At 39.9% G+C, this 10223-nt stretch overlaps 3 non-coding genes across 3 annotated transcripts; all 3 read left to right on the plus strand.

The window, feature by feature from the left end:
• The first annotated feature begins 3832 nt into the window (after positions 1-3832).
• On the plus strand, positions 3833-3905 carry TRNAA-UGC (transfer RNA alanine (anticodon UGC)). Its single transcript has one exon. It is a non-coding gene; the product is annotated as a tRNA-Ala (tRNA).
• Positions 3906-4889: 984 nt separating this feature from the next.
• TRNAA-UGC (transfer RNA alanine (anticodon UGC)) lies at positions 4890-4962 on the plus strand. The gene has a single exon. It is a non-coding gene; the product is annotated as a tRNA-Ala (tRNA).
• A 956-nt stretch (positions 4963-5918) lies between these two features.
• Positions 5919-5991, plus strand: TRNAA-UGC (transfer RNA alanine (anticodon UGC)). Its single transcript has one exon. It is a non-coding gene; the product is annotated as a tRNA-Ala (tRNA).
• Positions 5992-10223: the final 4232 nt, after the last annotated feature.

The raw sequence follows: 10223 nt of genomic DNA on the forward strand, positions 1-10223 counted from the left end.
TCAATTCGATTTGGAAAACTCCTAAATATTAGCTTTTGCTCACTGGATAGATTATGGATCAAAATCAATCCGATCGAGGATGGCTTTGATCCTATCGACAGGTCATCAATGGAACTCAATATGATCGAAGCTCCCGTCGAATGACTTGTGCAGTTTTACAGAATTGTAGTTATTGTTTCCTATTTCAGTTTGAACTACATTTAAGGGTTTACAATCAGGGATTAGGGTACTGATAACGTTTTTTTGGACCGTTGTAAGCAAAGGGAGATCAAAGCTAGGGTTTGGTAAGATTTTGGAGTTTTTCTCAGATCGGCAAGTCCGTCTATCTCTCGTATGTTGTTTAACATAGTGGATTCGTTGTCGCTTTGTGCCATAGTTTTTTCCCACAAAGGTTTTTCCACATAAAAATCATGTAATTTTGTGATTGCTTTGTTTATGTTTGCTTTTAATCTCGAGTGATCCGAATTCAAGGTTTGCTTATGCAGATTCTCGACAAGTGTTATCAGAGCTAACATTGGGAGTTTGGATTGACATCATGACGATTAAGGGATCAAACGTATGATAAGCTCACTTGGAAAAACAAATTCATACTACGAAATATGAAAATGAGGGGCCTCATAGTTCAACAAGGGTTGCAACTAGAGGCGTACACGAGTCAAACCGAGTTGAGCTGGGCACGACTCGACTCGGCTTGGCTACTTGCTGACCCCAGCTCGAACTCAGCTCAGCTTGGTCCTCAAGTCTGACTGGCCAGCTCGACTCGGTTCTGTCAGCAGCTCGGGCCAGTTCAAGCCAAGATCAATCCAAGTTCGCATGTGCGACATTTTCATAAACACATGGACTACACCTTCAACATCTCACTGTATGTAAAACAACAACAATGGTTTTACAGGTATTTCATCAAACACCTTCTAAGCAACATAATGATATTTGTTTCATATACATACCTTTCTTGCCACCAACCACACTTCGTTGAGTCATTTCATCAAACACTTGATGAGCAACATCATTATCGGGCACTGGAGAACGCGAGAAATAGAGGAGATGAGAGTGGTACTGGTCGCCGATCGCCGTTCAGGCGCTGGAGAGAGTCAAGTTCGAGCTCAAGCTATGGTTAGGATTTTTAGGGTTGGGCGAACGGCCGATACGTGAGGGGGCTGGGGGATTAGTTTTTTAATACGTGAGGGGGCTGGGGGATTAGTTTTTTTAAAAAAAAACCTATCTTGGACGTCCGATTTTTTTATATATACTTACTCAAAAACCGATCTGAGCCGAACCGAGTCGAGTTCGAGCTCAATACCGAGTTGAATCAAGTCAAGCTAGGTCTGGCTTGGACTCGACTCGAAAAGTTCCGAGCTCAATAAAACTTACTTGACTCGGCTCAAACACAGTTTCAATTCGAGTCGAGTTGAGCTTTCCGAGTCAATCTAAGCGAGCTAACGAGCTAACTCGGCTCATGTACACCTCTAGATGCAACATGCACTCCTTGGCGTTGAGAAACATCCAATGCTTATGAGCGACAAAGAGTTGGTAGAGTTGGATGAGAGAGCGAAAACCTCGGTCCAACTATGTTTGGCGGGCGATGTCTTTTACAATGTCATGGATTAAAAGACTATCGCTTGACTTTATAAGGAATTAGATAACTTGTATATAATGAAATCATTATCAAATCGTTTGTATTGGTTAAGGAAGATCAAGCCCTAATTCAACTGAACTCCTTTATAAAGTCTTACGATGGTTTCGTAAACACTATATGTCACAGTAGAGAAACTGTTGATGTCGAGACTGTTATCTCAGCCTTTCAGTCTAGGGTATTAAGAAATAATGACAATAGTATATTTCTCTATGGATGCGTTGATAGATAGGGGAATGAATTTATAATAGGATAAGAACAGTTCAAGTCTAAAGGCAAAAGGAAAAATGAAGTGTTAGAACTATGGGACACACGAGCATATAGAGAAGGATTGTCAGAATCATGAAGCCCATAAGGGAGATAAGGTAAATGAAGCACTGAAATAGGCTAATGTAATGAAGACAAGTGAGAATATGAACACTAGTGATGTTCTGACCATATTTAAATCCAACTATCTCAGCAATGAGTAGATTTTGGATACGGGGGCGTCATACCACATGACCTCGCATAGGGATTGGTTCACCACGTACAACGAGCTTGATGGTGGCCAAGTATTGTATGGGCAGTGATGTTGCCTGTAAGATCGTTGGAATTGAATTAGTGCACATCAGGATGTCTAATGGGATGGAGTGCGTTTTGACAGATGTAAGACGCATTCCTGACCTATGGAAGAATATGATCTTTTTGAAAACTCCCAAGGTAATTGGGTGTGAATTCACTGGTTTTTATTATGTCTTGAAGGTTCCAAGTGCACAACGAAATGATAATCTTTACAGGTTGATCAAGAATATCGTATCGAGTAAAGCTACAACATCTGTAACAAAGTTCAGGTCGGCACGTTTGTGGTATGCATGTCTAGGCTACATGAGTGAGGGCAATATAAAGGTGCTTGGGAAATGTGATGTTACTCTCGAGAAGTTTCATACGAGTATGAATCCTACAAAAGTCGGAAAGGTGTTGATTGAAGATATGGTGGAGATTGTTGACAGTTTTGTTAAATAAGTCAGAAATAATGCAGTTTGATTTCATCGAAGTCCCGGTTGATCCAATCGGAAACTCCCGGAATTTGGCTTTTGCTTGCCGGATAGTTTTTAGGTCTAAATCAATCCGATCGAGGATGGATTTGATCCCATTGAGGGGTCGTCAATGGCACTTGATTTGATCGAAACTCCCATCGATTGACTTGTGCAGTTTTGTGAAATTACGATTTTTGTTTCCTATTTCAGTTTTTAACTCTATTTAAGGGTCTATAATAAGAGGTTATGATATTGAGAATGTTTTTAGGATTGTTGTAAGTAAATAGAGATCGAAGGTAGGGCTTAGTAAGGTTTTTAAGGATTTTCTCAAATTATTAAGTCCATCCATTTATTGTATATTGTTTATCATAATGGATTCCTTTTTGCTGTTGTGCCATAGTTTTTTTTTTCTTGCAATTTTTTTCCATATAAAAACCGTATGTACTTTGTGAGTGCTTTGTTTACGTTTGCTTAGGGCGTGTTTGGCCGGACCGATCCCATAGGATTTGGTGGGATGGGATCAATTTTAAGGTAATGATGATGGTGTCAGTGGATTGTCTCATGATCCATGGAATTGCTTATATCCCTCGGAAATTCATCGGGTCTGTTTGGCACACCCTGCTTATCTTGGGATTTACCTTCCAATCCATTCAACCAAGGGCTAGAATCACTGTTAAGGTAATGATGGTGATGTCAATGGATTGTCTGAAGATCCATGGGATTGCTCGTATCCTGGGACAAAGTTCACGGGATCTGTTTGGCTCGTCATACCTATCCCAGGATATTGCCGATCCCATCCCTCCTAATCCCACCTAATCCCACATCCAGCGCCCGGCCAAACACGCCCTTAATTTCATGTGATCTAAATTTGGGATTTGCTTCCACAAATTCCCATCACTCAACACTTGCGACATGACTCTAATAGTTCAGATCTTCACTTCGCTGATACAGGATCAAAATGAAATTCAACCAGCGATCCCAATCAGATGAGGTAACTGAACTCCACTCATCATGAAGATGGGGTGCAGTCGGTCACCTATGGCAATTTCACTAGCATATAAGAATTTTGTATGTATTGTACCATGATTCGTGATACAAACTGCTGATGTGATGGGACCACGGGGATGATGGATGGCTGAAAGTTATATGTTGTATGAAATATGAATATTATATTATATTAAATGGGGATGTAGCTCAAATGGTAGAGCGCCCGCTTTGCATGCGGGAGGTACAGGGTTCGATCCCCTGCATCTCCATTTATATATATTTTTTAATTTTATATTATAATATTTCAATGCCCAAGCCAGGCCACATGAGTGAGCATGGCATAAAGGTGCTAATTGAAGACATGGTAGAGATTGTTAACAGTTGTGTTAAATAAGTCAGAAATAGCTTTGATTTGATCGAAGTTTCGGTCGATCTGATTGAAAACTCCCGGATTTTGGCTTTTGCTGTTGGATAGTTCTTAGTTCTAAATCAATCCGATCAAGGATGGCTTTAATCCCATCATGGGTCGTCAATGGTGCTCGATCTTATCGAAGCTCCCATGACTTGTGTAGTTTTCACAAAATTACGGTTTTTTGTTCCATATTTCAGTTTTAACTCTATTCAAGGGTTTGTAATTGGAGGTTAAGATATTGAGAATGTTTTTAGGATTATTGTAAGTAAAGGGAAATTGAAGTTAGGGCTTGGTAAGGTTAATTTTCAGGAATTTTCTCATATCAGTAAGTCCATCTCTCATATATTATTTATCGTAATAGATTCGTTTTCACTTTCATGTCATGGTTTTTTTCCTGCAAGATTTTTTTTTTCCATATTAAAATCGTGTCTACTTTGTGAGTTCTTTGTTCACGTTTGCTTAATTTTGTGTAATCCGAATTTGAAGTTTACTTCCACAAATTTCCATCACTCAACACTTACGGCATGGCTTTAATATTTTAGATCTTCACTTTGCTAATACAATATTGAAATGAAATTCAACCAGTGATCCCAATCGGATGGGCTAACTGGGCTCCATTCATCATGAAGATGGGGTGCAGTCGGTCATCCATGTCAAATTCATTGGCATATGGGATTTGTGTATATATATGTACCATGGTTCGTGATACAAACTGTTGATGTGATGAGACCATGGGATGATGGATGGTTGAAAGTTGTATATTGTATGAAATATTTTGTATATTGTATGAAATTTAAATATTAAATAATATTAGTTAAAAATATAAATGAGAGTATCAAATGGGGATGTAGCTCAAATGGTAGAGCGCCCGCTTTGCATGCGGGAGGTACAGGGTTTGATCCCCTGCATCTCCATTTATATATATATATTTTTTAATTTTATATTATAATATTTCCATGCCTAAGCCAGGCTACATGAGTGAGCGCGGCATAAAGGTGCTTATTGAAGACATGGTGGAGATTGTTGACAATTGTTAAATAAGTCATAAATAGCTTTGATCTAATCGAAGTCTCGATCGATCTAATTGGAAACTCCTGGATTTTGGCTTTTGCTATTGGATAGTTTTTAGTTCCAAATCAATCCGACCAAGGATGACTTTAATCCCATCGAGGGGTCGTCAATGGTGCTTGATCTTATTGAAGCTCCCATGACTTGTGCAGTTTTCACAAAATTACGGTTTTTTGTTTCATATTTCAGTTTTAACTTTATTTAAGGATTTGTAATCGGAGGTTAAGATATTGAGAATGTTTTTAGGATTACTGTAAGTAAAGGGTGATCGAAGGTACGGCTTGGTAAGGTTTTAAGGAATTTTCTCATATCAGTAAGTCCATTTCTCGTATTTTGTTTATTGTAATAGATTTGTTTTCACTTTTGTGCCATGGTTTTTTTCATGCAAGATTTTTTTCATATTAAAATTGTGTGTACTTTGTGAGTTATTTATTTACGTTTGCTTAATTTTGTGTAATCCGAATTTGGAGTTTACTTCCACAAATTCCATCACTCAACACTTATGGCATGACTTTAATATTTTATATCTTCATTTCACTAATACAAGATTGAAATGAAATTCAACCAGTGATCCCAATCAGATGGGCTAATTGAGCTCCATTCATCGTGAAGATGGGGTGCCGTTAGTCATCCATGTCAATTTCATTGGCATATAAGATTTTTGTGTATACTGTACCATGGTTCATGATACAAACCGTTGATGTGATGAGACAATGGGATGATGGATGGCTGAATGTTATATATTGTATGAAATTTAAATATTAAATAATATCAGTTAAAAATATAAATAAGAGTATCACATGGGGATGTAGCTCAAATGGTAGAGCGCCCGCTTTGCATGCGGGAGGTACAGGGTTCGATCCCCTGCATCTCCACTTATTTTTTACCATATTTGAATGGCCATGATGGACCGGCCTGATTTTTGTGATTTTAGCTTTGGCCTTTGAACTGAGTTGGGCCAGAATAGATCGACGTGTTGAATTGCTGGCACGATTAAGTTCAGCCACATGTGCCAGGAAGTCTCTATCCAAAGTAAGTAACTTGTCCCAGGTGGACCACATCTGTGCTCTGAATGTAGATCTCTGCAAAATTTATTTCCAGCCGTTATTTTTTTCACACGAATGTGTCGCACGTGATGACTGGATCGGGCCCATTTACGGGGCATGGTTTGGTAGGGGCTGGGCCCACCTAATGATTGGACGGGATTTCTCACAAGTATGCCAAGTTGGCAGCAGTTCCCCTTACATAGCGGGAGGCGGATTGGCTACTCCCCTGACACCAGCCCCGTGGCTGATGGTCGGTGCTCTTTGGGCCCCACAATGATGTATTTGTTTCATCCATTCCGTTCATCCATTTTTTCGGATCATTTTAGGGGTTAATTTGAAAAAGATAGGGATATAAATCGCAGATGGACCACACCACAGTAAAAAAAAAGATTGGATATCCACCAGTAAAATCCTCACAAGGCCCACTGTACTGTTTATTTGACATCCAATCTGTTGATTGGGTCATAAAGACCCAGATGAAGGGAAAAAAAATAAATATCAGCTTGATCCAAAGCTTTTATGGCCCCAAAACGTTTTTAATGGTCAGTGTTCATTCAACACTGTTTCCTCTAATGTGGTCCACTTTAGATTTCGATATACCTCATTTTTTTCTCATAATATAAAAATGAACTATAAAAACAGATGAACGGCATGGATGAAACACATACATCATGGTGGGGCCCGCAGAGCACCATTTGCTGGTAGTAGGAGGAGTAGCCAATCCGTTTCCTGCATAGCGTAGCTTGCAACAGCAAGGTGTGCAGATCCACCGTGATGTCTTTCTACCGCCCACTGCTTCCATCACTTTTGCGGGTTTATATTAGAAAAAATAAGATAAAACCAAAACCCAAGTGGGCCACACACTAGGAAAAGGTGTTGATGAGAGCCAAAACCTTCTTGTGTTCACACAAGTTTTGTATCAGGTTGACATTTGTATTTTCCCTTAATCACAGTGGAATCACCTTATAACCGGGTTGGAAGGAATACAAACACCAGAGTGGGCCCAGTAAGGTTGCAATGGCAGGCATCTCCATCTCCACTGTTTCCTGTAGCGTGGCCCACTTCGGTTTTTTATCCGCTTGAATTTTGAGAACCTGCCCTTACAGGAGTTGGTGCACTTGATGGACGGATTGGATGGAAAGCAGATATCAAGCTGGGCCCACAAATGGTTGTTGCAGGGGCTCACTACAATTGTTGCCGTACATTTGGGAGGCGGATAGTGTGGTGAACTTTGTGGGGCCACCAAGATGTATGAGTTTTATCTGAACTGTCCATCCATTTTTCTGACTCATTTTAAGCATGATCCAAAAAAATTCCATAATTAAAGCATATCCAAAGCTCAACTACACCACGGGAAACAGTGGAGAGAGCTGGCCGCTTGCCACGTGATGGGGCGTCTCAGTTCTCGAATTAATATTCATGGGATATATGCCTCCTACTCTCACACGCACCAATCAAGCGTGGCCCACCTGATCACAGGACCTACCTAGATTTTCGATCAATACAAATACACAATGTGATCCACCAGGTGAACGGCATATTTCTTAGGGCTCGTTTGGCACCATTAACACGGAGGGATTAGAGGAAATTTCAAAATCCCCAGTTGTTTTGCAGCATAAAGTAACAGGTGGTTTCAAATCCCCTCAAAGAGAAGGTTTGGAATCTCCATGAGAACTTAGATTGCATCCAAAATCTTATGGAGTCTTGCATGTGTAACATGAGTGTCGCTAGATTATTAAACTATTGAGCATATGACCCACTAATAATATTTCAAAATGATTAAATTATCAATTGCATCACTATAATTACTTTAATATGATAATCATCATTGTCCAAACATTGTCCATTTAAATCAACGGTTAAAAATCATTGGCTTGTTTAGTCACTTGGACATGATCTTGTGCTTGTGGCTCACTCGAGACTTTAAATTTCATCACTTTTAGGTAAAATATATATTTTAGTGGGCTTATTACAACCATTTTATCAAACATTACATGCGTTCACTAATTAGAGATATTAAAGTTCATTTAGTAATTAAATTCAAACACTTATGGGTAGACAATGCATAGTTACTCATGGATTACAATTGATTCCCAATCCAAGGTGCCAAACATGGTATGAGGATTTCAAATTTAGGGTGTGTAGAATCCACTGTCCCAAATGATCCCTTTTATTGCCACAATGGCGGAGGCAGTAGAAGGATTTAAATGGATGCTCTACTAGATTAAGGATTAGATTGAGCTGGGTAGCCTGTCGAACCTGGTTTGAGCCACGATCGAACCATAAGCTTGGCCCCTTGGTCGGGCATAGGTTTTGTATACATGGTTTGATCAAGTTTCCGGTCATGCTTGGGCTGAATTCAATTTTAGCTGGCTCAATCCAGCTTTACATAAACATGTGTTATTTCTCTTGAATAGATCATTCCAATATTGATTAGGTGGCCCATCCATCTCAAATGTAAACAGTTATTTTATTCCCTTGGAGCAAATATTTCTTTGTAGACGTGTGACTTACTTGATAAAGAAATAGATTAGATCATGTGGGGCCTACCCATAATGTATGTGTCTTATCCACACTATCTATCCATTTTTAAAGCCCATTTTAGGGCATGAGCCCAAACTTGAAGCATGTCCAAAGCTCAAGTGAACCACGCCATAGGAATCAATGAGATAATGATGTCTACTTATGAAAACTTTCTACGGCTCATAATGATGACAATCATCCAACCGATTCATAATGCGAAAAAGACATGAATTAAGGAAAACACAAGTATCAGCTGGATCCAAAAATTTCAAGTTTTCAATGGTAGGTGTTTGATTTCTATCATTTCCTTTGATGTGGTCCAGTCCAGTTTTGAATATGGTTAAAGTTTGGGCTCCTGCCTTAAAATGAGCTGAAAAAATGGGTGGACCGTCCCAGCAGTAGAGGTGAGCACGAATTAGAATAAAGAGAGGCTGCACTATCACACACATGGCACACGTGTCATATAACCTAAATGGTTAATGGATGTTCCTAAAATCCGAACCACCCAGATAGTGGGATCAACTGTAAATTGGTCATGCACCAAAAAAAAAACAGAAAGATAGATCGTATGATTCCCACAAATGGTTAATGGATATTATTTTGCCGAATTTGGACCTTGCTCACTGCATTTTAACCGATCATGATTCATTTACAGTGGGCTTCATTACTTGGACGGTTCGGATTGGACGTACATGGCACGTGTACATTAGGAGCCTCGTCCATGTTCTGGCTGCAGCGCATCCAGACCATGTGGATAACATAGGCCGCACATGGAGACGAACTCAGTCGGGCGACTCAACCGGCGATAGTCGTTCCACTCGCACTCTGCGTAGGATCAAAGCTCGACTCGAAAATGCGAATTGCTTGCGACTCCCACGAAGAAGTTCCAATAGGTGGAAGCCATGTGGGCTCCTCCGAGATTCCCGTGATAAATCCAATCCGTCCATCAGTTTCTCAAGATCACGATTGGACAGGATGCGAAAAAAGAGGGAGAAAAAGGCTCAGTTGTACCACACGAAACCAAACAGTGATTGTGGAAAGGCCCTCAGAATTTCCAATGGTAGGATTTTAGTCCCTTCTGTTATTTTTAGTGCGGTCGAAATGAGTTTTTGATTGAATCTATTTCGTTAATCTGCCATTTTGTGAGATTGAGAAACTGATGAACGGAGTGGATTCCTCAAGGGAATTTCGAAAGGCCCCACGTAGCTTCTGCATTAACTTCCTATTGGCGGTGCCACAGGCAATTCGCGTCCTGAAATCGAAATATCTTTGGGAGATTCAACAAGCCCACGCGCGTGTGAGCCTGCCATGTCCACACGCAGTAACACATGCATTTCTGACAGATATTGCATGATCAGACATTTCCATCAAGTAGCATACACTCTTTATATTTTTATATCTAAAAATCAAGCCGTTTCACTTGTAGGATAGAGATTAAAACGGTAGGCTATAAAGAAATTATTCCAACCGTCAACGTACTTTACACATTCTGGCCCACCTGAGAATTCAAACAGTCTGAATATTGATTTAGAAATATA

Source organism: Magnolia sinica, chromosome 7, assembly GCF_029962835.1.
Source record: "Magnolia sinica isolate HGM2019 chromosome 7, MsV1, whole genome shotgun sequence".
Lineage (NCBI taxonomy): Eukaryota > Viridiplantae > Streptophyta > Magnoliopsida > Magnoliales > Magnoliaceae > Magnolia > Magnolia sinica.